Here is a 21,244-nt window from a genome sequence, read left to right as displayed (position 1 = left end):
AGACAACATTTTGGCACAGACAACGAGCTGTAGGCCAGCGTAGAGAATTGGCGGAAAGCACTGGCGTTCTGTCTTCTACAACGAGGGTATTGAAAAGTTCGTACAACGCTACGACAAACGCCTAAATGGGACCAGCGACTATGGAGATAAATAGCTGGAAGTTGTAGCTAACTGTTGCAAATAAAACAGTTTTGATTTTCACTGTGGTTTCCATTAGCGACCTATCGTTCCTTACTTTCCGAATAGCCCTCTTATAAGCGATTTACACGGCATTACGTGTCGTGATTGTTTTGCGAACTTTGTGCTTGTGCTATTAAGAAAAAGACTCACTTTCGTGATAATACACTATATTTTTTACTTGTTTTATTATTATATTGGGCAATAACAAAGTTTCAAATAAAGTTCACAGAATCATCGAAGATATAGTCCTGCCAGATGTATTTTGTGTGTTTAGCTGTATAAACATAGAGAGCACATTAATTTGACGAAGGACAGTTCCGAAGTTAGCCTGTCTTATCAACAATATTTTGAGTCTCCCGCATATTTTCTTTCACATTCGAGATTTTTGTTGCCTTATTTCTTGGACTTTTTCAGTATTATTGTCGTCGTAAAAGTCGTCGTCGTCGTCGCCGTCGTCATCGACGCTGGCTGTACTTTATTATCGGGTCATAATCATTAGTTTCTTTTTCATCCAAGCTCTGTTATTGTCAGTAAATCTAAGTTCTTTTAACCATCTCCGAAACCTGTCGCATTTACAGGGCCGCTTAGGAAATGCCAGTTTATTCGTATTTGAACTTTCTCTGCTTCTCTTAATGAATTCTGAGTTGTCGACCGTCCAATTTCACGGAACGAATTTCTGCTGGCTGTTCGAAGAAAAGGAGCTGTTTATCAGGCGAAAGCGCGTGCGATAGACCGGCTAGCGGTTGCATGTTGCCTGCCGGTCTGCCCCACATCTGTCACGGGGCACGCTAAGCCGCTTCCTGTTTCGTTTCCGTCCGAGTTTTACGCGCCACAAACTTCACGTTTGTTTAATCTGGTTCACTCCAGGCGCCCTCTGAAGAAACAACTGTGGGGGCAGCAACCAGCCTTTCTTTTATAACCAACGCAGCAGAGCACAGTTTTACTCTCAAACGAGGCGCCTCGAAAGAGACAGACGAAACTGGGACCAGCACTGTCCACAATACAGGGTTAGATTTTCTGCAGCATCCCTGTTTATTCAGCTTCACCCTTTTAACAAGCTCAGAAAATACTAACTAAGAATGTAGTCCGAAAGTGTCACATTCGCAAATTTTTTGTTAGTTTCTTTGATTGGTGGAATGCTGAAGAAGAAATGTAGAAGTAGGTGGCTCATGAATGCATGTAACCCAATCATTAAAAATTAAAAGTACTCAGTTGCACTGTTCGCTTGCTATGCTACTCTTTATGAAGAGAACCCTAGCAAAGCAAGACTTGTGAATTTAAAGAGGATTTGGAAGGCGTTTGCTAATGTGGAAACTAGATGCTGAGACTAAACGTACGCAAAAAATATAAAGCAGTTCGCGTAAGTGCACCGTAAGCAGTGTACATTTGGTGCAATGTTACGCCCGTCCAAAGCATTCTGTCTGCGACATGTTGAGTCATCAGATTAATCTGAGGCAAAGAACATCTATGAAAGAAATAATTTAACATGCTGCTATACTCAGTAAACTATGGCCGGAAAGACACAGAAATGAAGTTACAGATCTGTGGGCAAAATTTTAGTTTATAAAACTCGTATTCACACAAGATTCTAAAGTCACATTACCGCTTGCAAAACACAGATAAGGATTATCTTTTTTCGATACTACAGATACATACACTTGTTCGCCCACTGCTTGAATATTGCTCACCAGTGTGGGATCCGTACCAGATAGGGTTGATAGAAGAGAGAGAGAAGATCCAATGGAGAGCAGCGCGCTTCGTTACAGGATCATTTAGTAATCGCGAAAGCGTTACGGAGATGATAGATAAACTCGAGTGGAAGGCTCTGCAGGAAAGACGCTCGGTAGCTCGGTACGGGCTTTTGTTGAAGTTTCAAAAACATACCTTCACAGAGGAGTCAAGCAGTATATTGCTCCCTCCTACGTATATCTCGCGAAGAGACCATGAGGATAAAATCAGAGAAATTAGCGCCCAGGCAGAGGCATACCGACAATCTTTCATTCCACGAACAATACGAGTCTGAAATAGAAGGGAGAACCGATAGAGGTACTCAAAGTACCCTCCGCCACACACTGTCAGGTGGTTTGCTGAATATGGATGTAGATGTAGACAGCAAGATAGCAGGTCATATTTATCTCCATGTCATTAGCTTCGTATGGCTACCGGGACAAGTGAACCAACGTTTGCGGAAATTGGAGTGCGTAAGAAAATACAAGTGACGGACACGAACTTTATACCACAAATTACGTACATAAAAATACACAAAAACGTACGTAATCTTTGACTTTGAGAATCCACTGTGGCGTGAAACCCTCACGTACTGATAGATCCTTAAATAGCCGTGACTTGGAATCAAAAGGACCTGAGTACCTTATGAGGAGGCTACGTCAACGCGGTGTGAAGACGAATCCACTAAGTATCCACATGTCAAGTGGACGACGAAGCCAGGAAAGCAGTGGCATCTGTCGGTATGCGAAGAAGGCTTACAGATCCCTCCTGACCTGTGACAGGACATGCTGCTGAGGTAAACGCGTGGAGATCCAGAAGCAGGACCACTCAGTAGGCGTCCTCATGCAGAGTTTACTGTTGAAGTTGCCATCAATATATGGTGCTTTGGATTGCGCAATGTACCCAGTGCTGCCATAAAAACACGCTTGGAATTTGTCCAATACGCCACACTACAGCAGAGGCTGTAATATTGCCGTTACCACGGAATCGTATTACACGCGTGTAGCCGTCCTTGTACAACATCACCATACATACTCCGAAAACCACTGTGCAGTACCTAGTGGAGACTACTTCTTACCAAATTTAGCAAATTTCTGTCCTATTTCACTTCACGTAATGTATGTCTCCGTGCGCTTCCTACTCTCACTTATCTTATTCATACGATGCTTACGCGAGATATAGCATGGTCGCAGGAGATTGGTTGCACAGTCGCCGTCGAACACAGGTTCCCTAAGTCTACTCAAGTAGGTTTCAAGAAAACTACTTCCTTCTTCGGAAGATTCAGATTTATGTTGCCCAACCAGCTCGTTATACTTTCGTATGGGCTGTAGCTACCTGTTACGATTCTAGCAGGAATTTGCTCGATATCAGTTGTCACCCCTACGTGACTGAGACCCTAAAATAGAGAGGGGCACCAATCGGCTCAATGAGCAGCGCTCCAGCTCAGGCAGGAAAAAGAGCAGAGTTTGCGCTCTAGCGGAAGTTATCCTCGTAGCTACTTCCTCAGCATGCCGTAACAACTGGAGAAAGGACACTTATCAAACCAGTTGTAAAGTTGTTACATTGTTACGGTGTCTAATGTCTCATTCTGTTCAGCGAATCAGATTATGGTACTAAATAAATACGTCTAATTATATCCCTTTCATTAGATTATGCGTAGGAAACAAAAGTTGACTTTGATATCTGATAACTAAATACAACTTTGACTACTACTATAGTCATGGAAATACAGTAGGGCAACATATAAGCATTTTTAGAATACAGCACACACAATGACCAACAGACTAACTCTAGGTTAGGCACAGAAATGAATAAGTAAATAAGTATAATTCACGATCATAGGCTTATGTGTTCTTAGATATCTGAAATGTCATTCAGCAAGTGAAGTGGAGGTGTACGTCTCTTTTCGCTGAAGAAGACGATTTATATTTGGTGCGATCGATTTCTCACTTGCAATTCGCAGAACTGCAGTGAGATTTATATTTGGTGCGATCGATTTCTCACTTGCAATTTGCAGAACTGCAGTGAGATTGGCGTCAGTTAGGGTGACTCTTCGTAGAGATTTATTTATCTTCATTAGTGAGAATAGTTTTTCACGCAGATATGTTGAGCCGAACATTGATAGCAGTTTGGCAGCCATTTTGTGCATATTTGGGAAATCAGTTTGCGAGGAATGTTCATAAAAATGTGAGACGCTTGTTCGTGATTCCTATTGAGCCTTCCGTTCACTATCACATTGAACTGTGAGCAGTTGCACTGTAGAGCAGACGGAACGTCATCAATTATTATAGTAGTAGGAAAGGGTGTAGGAAACTCTTTCATATCCATCGATAAATCGTCCAGAGCTCGAAATCGGGTGGAAAGTCCCTTCACAAGACTCGAAAGAGTATCTCAAAATGTATGCAACTGATCATGAGTTGAACTAGATTTCGCCGGCCGATGTGGCCGAGCTCTCTAAGCGCTTCAGTCTGGAACCGCGCGACCGCTACGGTCGCAGGTTCGAATCCTGCCTCGGGCATGGATGTGTGTGATGCCATTAGGTTAGTTAGGTTTAAGTAGTTCTAAGTTCTAGGGGACTGATGACCTCTGATGTTAAGTCTCATAGTGCTCAGAGCCATTTGAACCATTTTGAACTAGATTTTTGCATTGACAATTTGAGAAAATGGGCTAACTCACATTCCAACATCTCACGCAACCAAATCTCCAACATTTTCTTGAAAGTAGTAGTACTGCCTACAAAATGAGTAATAAATATTTTGCTTCCCTGCAATTTAAGATTAAGTTAATTCATGTGGATTGTGATGCCGGTGAGAAATGCTAACTCATTAATCCATTTAGGATCAGTGAAATTCATGGACGGGACGCCCGCTCTTTCCACGAACAAAATTATTTCGTCCAACAAATCAAGAAAGCGATTCAACATATTACCCCTACTGAGCCAACGAACTTCACCAAAGTACGCAATATCACCAAATTCACACTCAATATCCTGCAGTAGAGCATTAAACTGTCTATGGTTCAGTTCATGACTCTTAATAAGAGTAACTGTTCTCACCAGTACGGCCATCACATTTGGCATTGTGACGTTTTTGCACACAGGTTTTGTTGATAAATCAAAGAACGCACAGGTATGAACCTCACTTCGTGTTGCAGTTGGTTTGCTTCTAAGACGACCTATAAGCCCTGCTCTACATCCGACTATTCAGGATGCTCCATCAGTGGCAACTGAAACGGACTTTTCCCACGGTAGACCAAACCTGATAAATACATCTTCCACGCACTACACTATGTCATCATTTGTCGTGGCGTCTTTGAGAGGACATAAATCAAGAAGTTCTTCCCTTACTGCCAAGTTCCAAGTTTGTATAAACACCGCTAGTAAATATTACCAGCTGGGCTATGTCCGATTAGTCAGTTCTCTCATCTAATGCAATAAAAAACACCAAGACGTTCGAAATGACATCGATTAGTTGTTCCACAATATCACCTGATAAACGTTCGATACGACGAGTTACAGTGCGCCGCGACAGACTCGAACTTGCGAAAGAACATGGTAATTGTAGACATAGCTCATCTGCTACGACTTCAGAACTCTACTTCACAAATTCGTCGCCAAAAAATGGTCGGGAAGAGCGGGCGATTAGCAAAGCTATTCTGTAACTAACATGAACAGGTGCGTCGGGAGAGGAGGCATCACATTCCTGTGTAAGAAATAAATTGATCTGTCATTTCGAAGGAAGATTTGGTTTATTTGGCAATGTAATTAAGTTATATCGTATACAGATACAACATTATAATACATACCTCTACTTTAGTTCGTTCCTCACGTAGATTATTAACAAGATTAAGTCGTATTTCACCCTCTATGCTTCCATACTGCTTGAAGTGATGTGGTCTGGAGTGAGGTTCTAAGTTTTACTTTTTATGCCTAATATTTTACCACACAGCCAACGGCCTTGCCGCAGTGGTAACACCGGTTCCCGTCAGATCACCGAAGTTAAGCGCTGTCGGACTCGGCTAGCACTTGGATGGGTGACCATCCGGTCTGCCGAGCGCTGTTGGCAAGCGGGATGCACTCAGCCCTTGTGAGACAAACTGAGGAGCTACTTGATTGAGAAGACATACGGCCGGGAGAGCGGTGTGCTGACCACATGCCCCTCCATATCCGCATCCAGTGACACCTGTGGTCTGAGGATGACACGGCGGCCGGTCGGTACCGTTGGCCCTTCATGGCCTGTTCGGGAGGAGTTTAGTTTTAGTTTTTTTTTATTTTACCACATACCAAACATTGTGCTTCTCCTTCGCTTTCGATGAACAAGTAATCACACTCCTAACTAGAGTTGAACTGTAAAATAGAACACCGCTTTACGGCATTGCTATGACTATCCATTTCAACTACACAGCGCACTGTACCATAACACAATATACCTAGCCAGGTACATTGCAGTGGCTATGTTTGCGCCTTGACTCCGAATATCGCCGTCTAGTCTTTGCAGCACAAACTATTAGATAGACGTCAGCTGCTCTCGGCCTCTCGGCTCTGCTCATGCACGTGGCTTCGGGAGCGCGTCTCTCTCATTGACAGTCTATGCTCTAAACGCTGAAACTGCTCTGTCCACAGCCTGTCCCGGTAGACAACTATACCTACAGAGGGCACATTGCAGGAAAAACATTAAGCATGCGCCACAAACTCTCAAATAGTCAACGAGCTCAGTACTAAACTGGAGACAGAACTCACAGGCGTCTTTGCTTAGAAAACCGTGACGGTGTTTGGCGGCTAGCCATATTGGCAAGGAACACTCAGGATTGTTATTATTGCTTGTGCTTGCGACTGTCGACCTAGTCTTTCTTTGAACTACAGACTAAATGTAGGAAGCGTCACGTAGTATTAGGAAACAGTAATTTCATCTCTCTTGCTTAATAGAACGATCTGAGAATCTGCCGCGACCTGTGACGGTGCAGTAACGTATTGCGTCAGGGCTTAGCTTCGTGGGCCGGTCGGCGTGGCCGAGCGGTTCTAGGCGCTACAGTCTGGAACCGCGAGACCGCTACGCTCGGAGGTTCGAATCCTGCCTCGGACATGGATTTGTGTGATGTCCTTAGGTTAGTTAGGTTTAAGTAGTTTTAAGTTCTAGGGGACTGATGACCTCAGCAGTTAAGTCCCATAGCGCTCAGAGCCATTTGAACCGTTTTTTTTAGCTTCGTGGAAGGAAGAAGGAAGATAAGTGTTTAAAATGTCCAGTCAAAACACCTTCAGCCGTCTAAATTTCCAGTTATTTTATTTCAGCAACCAGTTTCAGCGCTACATTACGCCATCTTCAGGTCCCCTGCCAGACGTGTAGCAAGAATCCCACCTCAGTCCGGTCAAAACAGGGACCAGTATTTAGTGATTGGTATAGTAGATTTCCGTTCAGAACAAACAAAGCACACAAGGCGCAAGAAGTAACAAACGAAAGGATACACAATTTACTGCACCAGAGGTGCTATTATTCCTACATGTCTGTCAGGGGACCTGATTGTGGTGTAATGTAGAGCTGAAATAAGTTGCTCAAATAAAATAACAACTGGAAATTTGACGGCTGAAAGTGTTTTGATTCGACATTTTATATTGAACAGCCGAGGTTCCGCAATCATCTGTATGAATATGAACATACAGAGGTTAAACGTTCCGTCGACAGCTAGGTCATTACAGACGAAGCACAAATCTCGGATTAGGGAAGGATGGGGAAGGAAAGCGTTAGTACCCTCTTCAAAGGAAACATCCCGGCGTTCGCATTAACCGATTTAGGGAAATCATGGAACACCTAAATCTGGATGGTCGAAAGGGGATTTGAATCGTCCTCCGCAATGCGAGTCCAGTGTGGGAATCACTGAATCACCTCGTTCGGTAGCTTCATGGAATAGTCTCTCCGGTTTAGTATTGAGCTCACTGTAAATAACCTGCTCCATCTGCCGGTAGTTGAATCTGCCGTCACAGAGGGTACTGTTTTCAGGAACTACTCCTGGCATCCGCCAACAAGATCGCAGATACAGATCTTTCTGCCGTTCGGGACTGCACGCCTTCACTCAGCCAGTTATAGCAGATGACTAGCTGTCACAGATGAGCAGTTGCCGGCGTGTTCCATATGCTTAACACTTATCTACAGTTTAAGCATTTATAGCCCAGTAGCCGTCAAAGAGTGATAATCGGACAGTCAACGCCGTGTGTCAAAGTGTTTATCATTATTGGTGCCTGAACTAGAAACCGTGTTACAGAAGTTCAGACTGATCAGCTATTAGATTAGTTTGACAATTTTCACTGACTTAGGTTAGACCTGTGTTCAGAACCTTTGCTACAGTGCCATCATTTTAATTTCAGTCTTTATCTTGTGGTTATTTTAATAACTGCTTATTAATGATTCCTTATTTGTCGCATTGCTTATTTGTCATAATAGTATTCGGTCTGTTACGAGACTTGTTGCATACGTGCAAGCACGCCACCTAAATACTACAACTAATTTCCTGTGGTTTGGGGTTCACTTCCTGCTACCTGTTATACTGGACGCCAAAACTGTTTGGCCAATACAACTAGGCGATACCCTGCAATTGGTCGTACCAGCAACTCGTATGCGATCTCCATTATAGATGCTCTGCATTTTTCCCAGAAACCCTTCAGTGAATCAAGGCCTTCAAATCAACATCCATAATCTGCGTCTACAATAACCTAGCTACAACACTAGGTTCGAGCCACCATTACGTATTTGATTGAGTCCATATGCAGAACAGTCACTTGTGCTACTAAAGCTCTGTTAAATTTTAATGCTGTTTTGTTTTTGTTACTGATTCACACCTGCAAATAAAAAACGTGTCGCAAGCCTACAAGAGAGCAGAATAGTATCTTAATTGTCGACAGCACCCAAAGAACGATTTGCAGCTATAATTTCACTAAATAATTCTAGTAATTTATTGTTCAGATGTTCAGGTAAATACCTAAAAAGTTCAGCCTCTTCTACATTTTATCGCTTTTTGTTATGTTAGAGCGAGAGATTAAACCTTCACTTATGATTGAAATGAGGTTATTTAAGGGTGGATAAACAAATAATACTTAAAAATATCATAGTTTCCGAATTAATCCAAGACCATCAAGAAAACTCTTCATATGTCAAATAAAATATTTTTCATGTCGAAGAGCTGAAGTACATGTCACCATTAATATCGTTACGCAGTCTGTTGCGTTACTGCATTCAACTTTTCTTAAACATCCAGTGAAATGAAAAAGGCATTGTAGATTTGACCTATGTCACACCACTCGGCTGTAGCTGAGCGCGGAACTACCTTTTTCGCTAACGTCGCCCATCTGCCTCTGGCACTGAAACTGATTTCAATAGCCGGTAATGCTATCGATAAATCCAAACAGGCTGAAATATTTGATTACCTGTGGTAATAACTTGACCGGGCGGCGCTAGTAATTGAATGTGCCGGCCCGCTGGTGCCTGCGCAAATGCTAACGTGTTGTTCTGACGGGGCTCGCAGTAATCCCGTTTGGCACAGCAAATTTTGCACCTATATTTTCTTGATGAAAACGCATTTTCTTCCTGATGAACTGTTGACGCTAATTTGAGCTATTGAACATCAATATCGTGTGACTATGAATATTTCTGAAGGACTAAATTTTCTCAGTTTCAAGCGATAATTGACTCTCACGTGAGCATCCACTTTACCACAGCATGCAATTAAATCTGTAAATTTAGTCTTGGAGACTATGATATTTCAAACTACTTTTTTGTCACGTGTAAAGTACATGCCCTTCACATTTATCCTACTTACACATTATACCCTTCGATACGCTTGCTGAATATATATAATTTAACCTTGCTTGATCTTAAGGTACAAACTATGGAACTCTACAAGAAAAAAACTGCATTAACAAATTGTCAGTGTTAGAATTTTTATTAGGGAATTTCGCTTTTGATTAGAATGGGTCATCACGAAGTTTGCTTATTTAAGTGTCACTAAAGTTGCTAAAGTATTAATCAAATAACTCTCTGTGAAATTCCTCCTGTGAATAGTGAAGTTGCAGATATTTGCATTGGTGACGGTGAGTCAGAGCACGAAGTTAATGTCCCTGTACTCTTGTAAATTGTGTAGCATTAAGACATTAGGAAACTGGATACTGCTGAAACTAACTGCCGCACATGAGCAGCAGTTGCTATGTTTGGTAAGTTGAGTCAGCATGTCTGTTTCTCTAATGATTTGCATTTCTATACGAAATGCTGCGTGTTAAAAAATGTTGCCTTGCCTATTCTTCCGTATGCCCCAGAAATTTGATGTAAGTATCGTAGTAACTTCACGAAACCATGCTGCTTCCACTTTAAATGTCTAAGTCCGCTACTTCACATATATTGGAGCGACCATTTGGAAAAATCAGATATTGAGTTCTCCCGCCAAAAAGTAGCGTAGATGAATAATACGAGGAAAGCGTACAGTCTTCTGATCTAAATGATGCCACATACTACATTAGCAGGACCGAACATACAATCTGGCAATAATATAAACCAAGTATCACCTTCAGCTTAAAGATATGCCAAGGGAACAGTATTTATGCGTTTACAATGCAAATAATAACCTCGACTGAACGATCTCTGGTGCCTGTTAAAAGACAAAAATTCTGTTCACAACGCGTGCAAAACCCCATGATAGGAGTAGGGTAAATGCTGCGCAGTAACCAGAGTTGATGGTAATGAACATAATTGTGTTGTTGTTGTTACCATCATCACTCTAATACCGAGTGTGGAAGACACATAAGCTGACAGTATCTAGCAAGAAGCAGCTGAGTTTCGTAGCGGGCATTACTTCGTCTACAGACAATTATAGAAATAATGAAAAGTGAATCATTTTACTTGCATTTGCTGCTTTTAGCGGGATTGTTTAATACAACAGCCCCAGCTACTTCCAATTTTGGTTCTAATAACGTGTAACATTCATTACGATGTGTTGCGTGATGGAGATAAAATGTCCACTGGATCCTCTCCTCCGAATTAGGCAACAGATACTTAATAATGCTCTAGTTGAATAACTGGATGAAGGTGAACAATTGTTGAAGTTCACTTATGGAATCCTGAAACGGTGCTTGGGCGTAGCCAGTTCAGCAGTGCATCAGATGACTGAACAATCCCATTAATTATAAATTTAGCTGTTGTTTACATATTTTATGTACCTCAGTATCATGATTTATAGAGTTATGCAATTTTAAAACTATCGTGTTTACTTACAAATACAAGGCGAAATTCAGAGAGACAGAAAAAACATCAATTTATTAACAGGTGGAGAAATATCTGTTCAGTTCGGGAATGCTATATAACGGACTTTTACGGACTTTTTTTATTTTTGTGAGATTTTCGATAGAGTGATTGTATGGAGTGCATTTTAGCTTTTTAAAATTGCTGGAGCCATGAACAGTATTTTCGAGGACCATATAATTTATCATTGATTTTCTGTGCAGTTAGAAGCTGATGCTGAGGTGTATACTTCACACGTGGTATGAAAAAAAATTACCTGTGTAAATAAAAGTTACAAGTAACACAACAAGGTAATGACGTAAGAGGTATGAGACATATCGTTCTTTTTCTCTCTTTTTAGTTCATTGAATGAGAGCCTTATAATTAACGGCAGTTCAGCGATGCTAATCGAGAGGGCGAAGCCGTTCTAGGAAAACAGAGCGATGGAACTACAGGAAGATTAACTTGTCATCTCGTTCACAAATCTTGACAGTTGATGAACTTTCAGATGCACACGTAGCGAGAAGCACCAATAGCAGAAACCCTTTGTTAACTGTTCTATAGCGCTACATGTTTAGATTTTTATCGTATTTCTGATTGTGACGGCCACGGGAAATGTTTAGTTTCCTTCAAACTGTTAAATCACAGCAGTGAATTCAATTTACAATGCCATCATGCAGTAAATAAGGCAATATAAATCATACATTATAGTATGAGAAATACGTCGGTGACAAGCTGAAGATGATAATTCTTGTCCTTCGTAGTACGGTTGTTTCTCTTCCATTTTTTAAACTTCAGTTGTTTCTTCTGCGTTGTAGTCTATTTGCAAATATATCCACTATGATAATCTTCCCAACAGTGCTTTTCAGGTTTTATCAGTATTTTCAACGCATTTCCTTATGATTCCCCGAGATTATATAGCCTGAATTGGTAGCCAGTTTTTTTGTCGATTACTAACGGAGGTGCAACTGTTGTCTTTGATTTACATCGCTGTCTCTGATACATTGAAACTCGGAACACTGCACATCATGTGATACTAGCGCTTCAGTCACCGTCTGGCAGTAAGCACTCAGTTTTCCAGGGTTACGACGATTGGGAGCAAGAGAGAATTCTCACCCATCTTCAGAGCGACAACGTGACTGGCTGTGTTGAGCCCCAGAAATATGTAACTGAGATCAGCAATGCCTGAAAAGAGCAGCACATTTAGAATCCCCATACATGCCCGAGATGTGTTTTGAATCAGCTAAGCCAACTTGACGAAGAATAAAAGAAAAGAAAGAAAATACGAGTATAAAATCTGTCGACGAAGAGGTCGTTAGAGATCATAAAGAAGCAGCAATGCCACCACAAGACCGCGAAGGTCAGCTTATCGCGTTACTTCCTTCAAAGCTTGCGACTCTGTTAAGAGACAGTATCTCATTATATTTTTTGAACTTCTTGTCTGATACGGGTTAACCTCTAAGTGAAACCTAGCAGAACTCCTAAGTTCTGGAAAATACTGATACATTAGAACGAAATTCCTATTGTGTTATTCGGTATTATTATACGTTCAACGGCCTAACGTTGTTTTGGGTGTGCCGATTTGAGTTTGTGTTTAACGTTTGTGTGTACTGTTTATCAAAGGCATTTTGTGTTTCTGTAAATCTTTTCCGTTTAGACCTACATACGTCAGTTTTACTCTGGGTCGTCAATTGTGGAAATCAATCCTCTGATCAGAGGGCGGGAGGTGTATTTTTTTTTTATATGACCCGTGTACGTTTGTTGTCAGTCGTCATTTGTGCGTGCGTTTACACGTTTGAGGTATCCTGTTTGTCTCACAGCATACTGTGCTCGCGGTACAATTCGCCACCACGCATGGGCGACCTCACACCTCACGTGGCGTTGTTTCTCTAATGCCTACCCACTGAAAATGGGCCTGCAAGTTTGTAATTTCATTTCATATCTGGTACTATCTCGATATTCACATTTAGAGAGTCTCCTTCCATCTAATACTCTTAATACGGACTCAGTGTGATATAACAAAATGGTTCAAATGGCTCTAAGCACTATGGGACTTAACATCTCAGCTCATCAGTCCCCTAGAACTTAGAACTACTTAAACCTAACTGACTAAGGTCATCGTACATATCCATGCCCGAGGCAGGATTCGAACTTGCGACCGGAGCAGTCGCGCGGTTTCGGACTGAAGCGACTAGAACCGTTCGGTCACAGCAGCCGGCGTGATGTAACACTGAGATCAAATATAGCATTTAAGTGGAATATATCCATCCAAGTTTTTTTCCCTTAAAACATCTGACTTCTCTACTGCATATGACTTTGTCTCTTTTTTTTCATTTTGGTATTTAGTGTTACATAAGAGTACGAATACTCAGTTTCAGAATAATATTATGTAAAATTTAACATAATATATAACATGTCCTCATTTCAACATTCTCAGCTTCGCTAAAAATATGTTTATTAATTTTGTTACGTTCTTTTCTGCACTAACTTTCGTTCGGTCTCTTCCTATTTGATTTACTGTCATTGTTACTAGACTAATTGCACATGCCAGTGCCTCTGCCCTTTGTTGTTTAACACAGTCTCAGTTTCAGCTTTCCCGACTGCTGACGCCGTAGTTTCTTCTTGTACAGTCATTGTACTTACACGCAGCTCAACTGTGTAGATTATTGTACGCTCCAGATGGCTGGAGTATTAGTTAACTTAATAAATTTGTCTCTGATCATTGTCAAATCCTTGTAAGCTCCAGAACATTAACACGTTATAGAGAAAGGGAAGCAGCTGAAAATGAAATGCGGTCTCGCTCTCGGTGGTTGCACTTCCGCATTCACACGCACATCGCGTATTGTAGTTTAGATTAGTACAACAAGTTTATGTAAATGTTATTGTTCGCCTTCATACGAGTAGGTTAATCGTGGATCGTGGTGTAACTAATGAGGACGCACTGAATGTAATTGGGGATAAAAGGAATTTGTAGGCCCACTTGATTAAAATAAGGGATCGGTTGATAGAACATATCCTGAGACATCAAGCTATCGCTAATTTGGTGATGGCATGAGATGTGGAGGGGAGGTCAGACAGCCGGCCGCGGTGGTCTAGCGGTTCTAGGCGCGCAGTCCGGGACCGCGCGACTGCTAAGGTCGCAGGTTCGAATCCTGCCTCGGGCATGGATGTGTGTGATGTCCTTAGGTTAGTTAGGTTTAAGTAGTTCTAAGTTCTAGGGGACTGATGACCACGGATGTTAAGTCCCATAGTGCTCAGAGCCATTTGAACCATTTTTGGAGGTCAGAGAATTTTACACGTAGATCAAGACTTCACCACAGTAAGCAGATTGTAATAGTTATGCAGAGATGAAGAGGCTTGCACACGATAGACTGATGTGGAGAGCGCCATCAAAATAGTCTTCGGACTGAAGACCACAACAACAACAACAACAATGCGGTGGATGGGTATGTCCCTAGTGTGGTATTCCCGACACACATGCATTGAGGAAGATGACGCAGTGTTTAAGAACCTGAATTCGCATTTAGTAAAGGTTTGGTTAAAATTCCTGTCCGACCGTTCATATTTAAGTTTTTTTGCAATTTTTCCTGATGTAGATCTACATCTACATCTACATCCATACTCAGCAAGCCACCTGACGGTGTGTGGCGGAGGGTACCTTGAGTACCTCTATCGATTCTCCCTTCTATTCCAGTCTCATATTGTCCGTGGAACGAAGGATTGTCGGTATGCCTCTGTGTGGGCTCTAATCTCTCTGATTTTATCCTCATGGTCTCTTCGCGAGATGTACGTAGGAGGGAGCAATATACTGCTTGACTCCTCGGTGAATGTATGTTCTCGAAACTTCAACAAAAGCCCGTACCGAGCTACTGAGCGTCTCTCCTGCAGAGTCTTCCACTGGAGTTTATCTATCATCTCCGTAACGCTTTCGCGATTACTAAATGATCCTGTAACGAAGCGCGGTGCTCTCCGTTGGATCTTCTCTATCTCTTCTATCAACCCTATCTGGTGCGGATACCACACTGCTGAGCAGTATTCAAGCGGTGGGCGAACAAGCGTACTGTAACCTACTTCCTTTTTTTCGGATTTCGTTTCCTTAGGATTCTTCCAATGAATCTCAGTCTGGCATCTGCTTTACCGACGATCAACTTTATATGATCATTCCATTTAAATCACTCCTAATGCGTACTCCCATATAATTTATAGAATTAACTGCTTCCAGTTGCTGACCTGCTATATTGCAGCTAAATGATATGGGATCTTTCTTTCTATGTATTCGCAGCATATTACACTCGTCTACATTGAGATTCAATTGCCATTCCCTGCACTATGCGTCAATTCGCTGCAGATCCTCCTGCATTTCAGTACAATTTTCCATTGTTACAACCTCTCGATATACCACAGCATCATCCGCAAAAAGCCTCAGTGAACTTCGATGTCATCCACAAGGTCATTTATGTATATTGTGAATATCAACGGTCCTACGACACTCCCCTGAGACACACCTGAAATCACTCTTACTTCGGAAGACTTCTCTCCATTGAGAATGACATGCTGCGTTCTGTTATTCTAGGAACTCTTCAATCCAATCACACAATTGGTCCGATAGTCCAGAAGCTCTTACTTTGTTCATTAACCGACTGTTGGGAACTGTGTCGAACGCCTTGCGGAAGTCAAGAAACACGGCATCTCAAAATCTCTTCTCCCAGGCCTGACACTGTGCTCTTTCTTTGATGACGGCATTATCGACAGATAACGTTCCTTCTTCTACGTAACGTCACTATGCCGGTTCTTCGTGTACTATTACCCCGAGTCGACTGGACGATAAATTCTAATATTCCTTCGTTTCACGCACACATAGAGATCCGTGAACTAAGAAGAAGAATTAGGAATTTGACTGTTCCATCCCCTGGGCTACATTTACCACGCTCACTCCAGTGTCTATAGTTTTAAACATTTTGCTACGAGCAATCGTTTCTGTCTGCAGTGGGTGTACGCAAACAACTGAGATAACTCGATAATTTTATGGGCTCATAACTGGTATATACATCTGTTGTTATCGCATCGTAATGCCCTTCGTGTTGTCGCCGTGTAAGATTTAATTCGATTCGCTGAACTGTGTCAGAGTCGAACGAGGAAGTCCCACTGACGTTTTGCGACCCATGCTTCCTGTATGCTACCCGATTGTCAAGATTAACAAACGCTAGTAAATGCAGGAAACGCAGCTGTGGGAAGGGCGTGTGCCAGGAAGAAGGGAGCGCCAGGTGTGGCGTGGAGCGTGGTGCGGCTGGAGCGCTTTGTTTGTGGGCCACAACGCACGGGGTCACGAGCGAGGCTGGCGGCGACTAAAAATAGCGGACACCACTCGCCTCAGGTTCGCGCCGCTTTTGTTCTATCGGCGCAAATTACTCGCTTCGCCCGTTAACGCCACGCCACCACCATCGCTCCGCCGTCACTGTCTTTCTAACTTCCGTTGTGGCACAACCCTCCTTAATCCACTGCACTGAAAGACGGGCTTTTACAGTGATGTGAGTTACTTCGGTAATTAAGGTAAGTGGAATCATTGCAAGCGTTCAGGCGTAGCATTCCACAACGTACTTTGAGGCATATGAGGTGCAGTACCTGTTTCTCTTTTGTTGCGTATAGCATCAAGCATACATTACTTAGTTTGAACAGCAATGGTGCTACTGGTAATACAATAAACATAAAGGGCAGATAAGCTAAATTTTATTCATTCCTGATTAGGAAAGTCTTATATTACGTCGATAAGACAATTTTATCCATGTGAATAGAATAAATTAAAAAAAAACACTTGGTTGAATTACACGGAAAAGAAGAGAAAAGGTAATATTTATCAACAATTTTATTCTGAGTTAAAGATTGTAAAAGACTGTTAAGTTTTTTTAAATATTTGCAAGCAACTGGTTGTAGGTGGATATCTATAATTTTCATCAAGGAGACTGCAGCCTCAGAGACCTCATGTGTGCTGGACAGAGTTCCAGCATATTTCCGTAGAGCATGTTCTGTGAGTATGTAGTGATTTTTTGCCGCTGGTGTCACTAGTCACACTTGGCACCTTCAGCGATTCCCCAGTTGTGCTTCTTCAAGTCCTGGCATCTTCCATGCTTGGTTCGTATGCAACTTAGGGTTGTCCACAATCCCCTGGAATCCAGGAGAGGCTCGTGTATGATCGACAATGAGAGCTTCAGGGCAGGACTGGCTGCGAACCATTCATCCCGTCTTGTTGTTTTTGGCTGGAATCCTTCAGAAGTGAGCCTTTCACCAAGTCTCCGGGAGGGTCTCCTAGACTTAAGTCGTTGCCTTTGAGTGGCGCCACAATCCTGGTGTAGTGACAGTTCAGGATTTCTGGAACATTTCTCTCATTCCCTTTTTAGCGCAGCTCGATGTCTCGTCTATGATGATACGATGTTAGACAAAACAGGTAGCCATTCTGTGGGTGAGGATTTTATTGCCCCAGATGCACTTACCGTGCCCACATCTGTGTATCAATCATTTCTGTATGGGCACTATTCATCCATACTGGGTACCAATATTCACCAACAGAATACACAAGTGAGAGGGCAGTAGTTTTTAGAGCTGTTGCCTTTGCTCTCCAACTTGTTCCACAGAGTTTGTGTAATGCATTATTTCTGGTTTTCATTTTTGAAGCAGTTTCAGTTAGGTATTTTCAGTATGTTAACGACCTATCCAGGGTTACACCAAAATATTTTCAGAATGGGTTATATTACAGGAATTGATTTCTGAATTCAGTTAGCAGTTTATGACCAGCATGCCTGTTACTCAGACGGAAGGTAGTAGAATGTTAATATTACCCGGAGTTAATACTTGAATGAAACCGTTTTACTGAAACACAGATGTATGTCTTGCAATGAGCAGAAAACTGAAAATTACGAACTTTGCTAACCATCTGACAACATTCTTCTCTCACTGTCACCATCAGCCATTTTGTCCCGCATTGGAGATTTCTCAACACAGTAACATCTTCAACTTTTCACATTCGAAGTTTCGCTGCCAATTTCCTGATGGCAGTTAACTCTCTTACAGTAAGTTCTCAAGTAGGTCATCTCTTTTCACAAGAAATTCTACAAATAATATTGTTGATTTAGCTCGCGTCAGCTCCACTGGCATCTAGTTTGGAGCCGCGTGGTAGCCTTATACCAGAAGCTCTATCGATTCTCTGACAATATGGAGAGCAGATTTAGTGTCGTGTGCTATCTACCACAGAGTTGGACCCCTGCTCCCCCCCCCCCCCCACCTCGCCCCCATCCATCCCCAGCCACCGACCACCTACGGCCATCTCTCTGAAAGGTCAGGTGTGCACACTCGGCAGGAAGCTCCAATTCTGGTAACAGAGTAACTGGAAACCAATGGCGAAAGCAATATGAGCTGCGTAGTAGATTAAAAAGAAGCTGAGAAAAGTCAAATTAAGTAGTATAAGGATCGTTACACAGGAAGCGTCCACTAAATTCGAAAGCAAGTTCGGCCCTATCGATTTATAAAAATCGATGAAATTTTTCGGGCGTACTCTGTAGACATCGGTGGTCAGGTTGATTCCACATTCCTTAACTTCAGGAAGGCATATGATACTGTCACGAACTGTCGCTGATTGCGTAGTGTAGGTTGTTTACAAGTTTTTTGTTCTGGTATGTGAGCCCGCAGCTCGTGGTCGTGCGGTAGCGTTCTCGCTTCCCACGCCCGGGTTCCCGGGTTCGATTCCCGGCGGGGTCAGGGAATTTCTCTGCCTCGTGATGGCTGGGTGTTGTGTGATGTCCTTAGGTTAGCTAGGTTTAAGTAGTTCTAAGTTCTAGGGGACTGATGACCATAGATGTTAAGTCCCATAGTGCTCAGAGCCATTTGAACCATTTTTCTGGTATGTGACTCTATTATGGAGGAATCAGTCAGACTGCGGGTGAAGATTCTTCTTAGTTGCGTCTGAGCTGCTTTCCTTTGTGTTTCACGTTGTTTATTTGTGGTTAATGTATGTTAGTGTTCGTCTGGTTATCCATTTCCTTAAAAGTATGGATAGGACTAGTCGAGCAAGTTATAGACAGGCTAGAAAAATCACCAGATATGAGGATTCAATAGAATCAGAGGAAACTTTGTGAGGGGGAGTCGGCAGCAACAACTACTTTGCCTAAAACCTAGGAAAACGCACCCATAGCTGAACAGGATAGAAGTAACGTTGTAGCGAAACGGAGTCAAACGCAAATCAAAGTAGATCATGTTTAAGAATTCTTGTGTACATGTCATTCTGGCTCGAATAACTGTTCAAAAGGCAGAAGCGCACAAGAAAGAAACAAGAAAAAGCACAAAAGTGAAATAGGAAAGCCAAAGCAGACAGGAGAGAAGCACAGGAGAGAGATAGGAAAACAGAAAACGACAGGAAAGGAGCACAGGAGAGAGATGAAGAAGAAGTACCTGACAGACTGAAAGCGGAATCAGACAAGAAAGAAGGCGAAGCACACAGCAAAGAATCAAAGGATGAAAGAAAACAATTTTGGACAAAAATGACAGAGATGGACAGAAAATTTGGTTCCCTGTTGAAATCAATTGCCGGGGGGATGTTAGAAATCTCAAAGACTATGGAAAGCGGCGTGGTCAGGCTGGTACAGGCAGAAACTAGATTAGAAAAGGTACAGAAAACTAACATTTCACATTACAAAGAGTGCAGAAGCTAGAAGAAATTAATAAATACGTCATTATATCAAAAAATGGAAACACTGGAGGAGCAAACAGTATCAGAGGTGACAGAACCGGTACAATTTGCACAAACGGAAGAGTAGGTCTCACTGAATCCCAATGTAGGCAGGTTAAAGAAAGATACCGAGCGACTCCGAGTCATGGAGCCATTAATGTCGTTAGCGAACATCAGAATGAGGGAAAATAACGAGCAGAACATTTGCGAGAGTTCGTAGTCTTGTAGCGTGCCTTTGTCTGTAAGAGCTATTTCGAAATTTATTCGCTGACTGCAAATACTTTGACATCAGCTGAGTTAACTATAGATGTACCACCTTTTAGTGCCATCTGAAAATTTGTGCCGGGCCTGAACTCAAACCCGGGTTTTACTCTCATCACGAGCGGTTGCCTTAAGCACTTTGGCTATCCACGCACACTCGCCGGACCAACCCATATGCTACATTGTCGATATTCTTATGCCGTAGTGCACTATATTCATCATCTAATTCTCACCAAAATTATTAATTGGATTCCTGAACAGGGAAAATGAGACTACGATAAATCGAGGCCGTTGTTGTTATCTTCATTTGCCTGTCTAGGCTTGTAACATTTTACTTGCATGTTTAGAACAACAGACATTATTGACTAGTTCGAAATAATTCGAAATTTATTAGGTGAGTGTGAATTCTTTGACATCAGATGTATTCGGTATTGACATACTACCTATTACTTACGTCTGAAAATTTGTGCCGGACCGGGATTCGCGTCCGCATTTCCTGATTATAAAAAGAGATCACCTAAACTGCTTCGACTATCCTTGCACGCTCCCCGATGGAGCCAAATCTTAACATGTCACTTTTCTGCATTCTTATGCTATAGTCCATTATATTCATCGTCTTATCGTGGGTGTATGACCGTAACAATAGTGGTTTGGAGTCCGTGTAATTCCATTCTCCCTTTGCGGGAATACAATTAATAGTGTTGGAGAGCATTGTGTGATAAGTATAGTGGACTATGGTGTGAGGATGTAGACAATGTGGCATATGGAGGTTTCAGTTGGTCCGAGGTGCGTGCACAGATAGCTGGAATGTGTAATGCGACTGCTCATGTCAAAGAATTCGCAGTCAGCGAATAATTTTCGGATTATTTCGTACAGCTGTAGATCGTCAATAGTGTCAGTTCTTTCAGACGTGCAAGTAAATGTAACGTTGGTGATAAACACTTTTCCTTACTGAAAAGCGGAGATTTACATATCGAAACGAGGATAGCATGATTTAAGGATAGCCTATCAAAATCCTAGCCCATCTACAGAAAATTACATTTCATTAGTAGCCACATGAATGATGAAGCAGTTACAAAGGTATGGCCAGTGATAAAAACTG

The 21,244-nt window shown here is 42.1% G+C and overlaps 1 protein-coding gene and 1 pseudogene across 2 annotated transcripts in view; one reads left to right on the top strand and one right to left on the bottom strand.

The window, feature by feature from the left end:
- The window catches only part of LOC126183280 (potassium voltage-gated channel protein Shal), a 1,105,332-nt gene that overhangs the window by 752,647 nt on the left and 331,441 nt on the right, over positions 1-21,244 (bottom strand). The gene's annotated exons all lie outside the window — the stretch shown is intronic.
- LOC126185457 (5S ribosomal RNA) lies at positions 5,855-5,972 on the top strand (annotated as a pseudogene).

The sequence above is a fragment of the Schistocerca cancellata genome, chromosome 4 (assembly GCF_023864275.1).
Source record: "Schistocerca cancellata isolate TAMUIC-IGC-003103 chromosome 4, iqSchCanc2.1, whole genome shotgun sequence".
NCBI classification, from domain to species: domain Eukaryota; kingdom Metazoa; phylum Arthropoda; class Insecta; order Orthoptera; family Acrididae; genus Schistocerca; species Schistocerca cancellata.
This window is presented reverse-complemented; position numbering and strand designations above follow the sequence as displayed.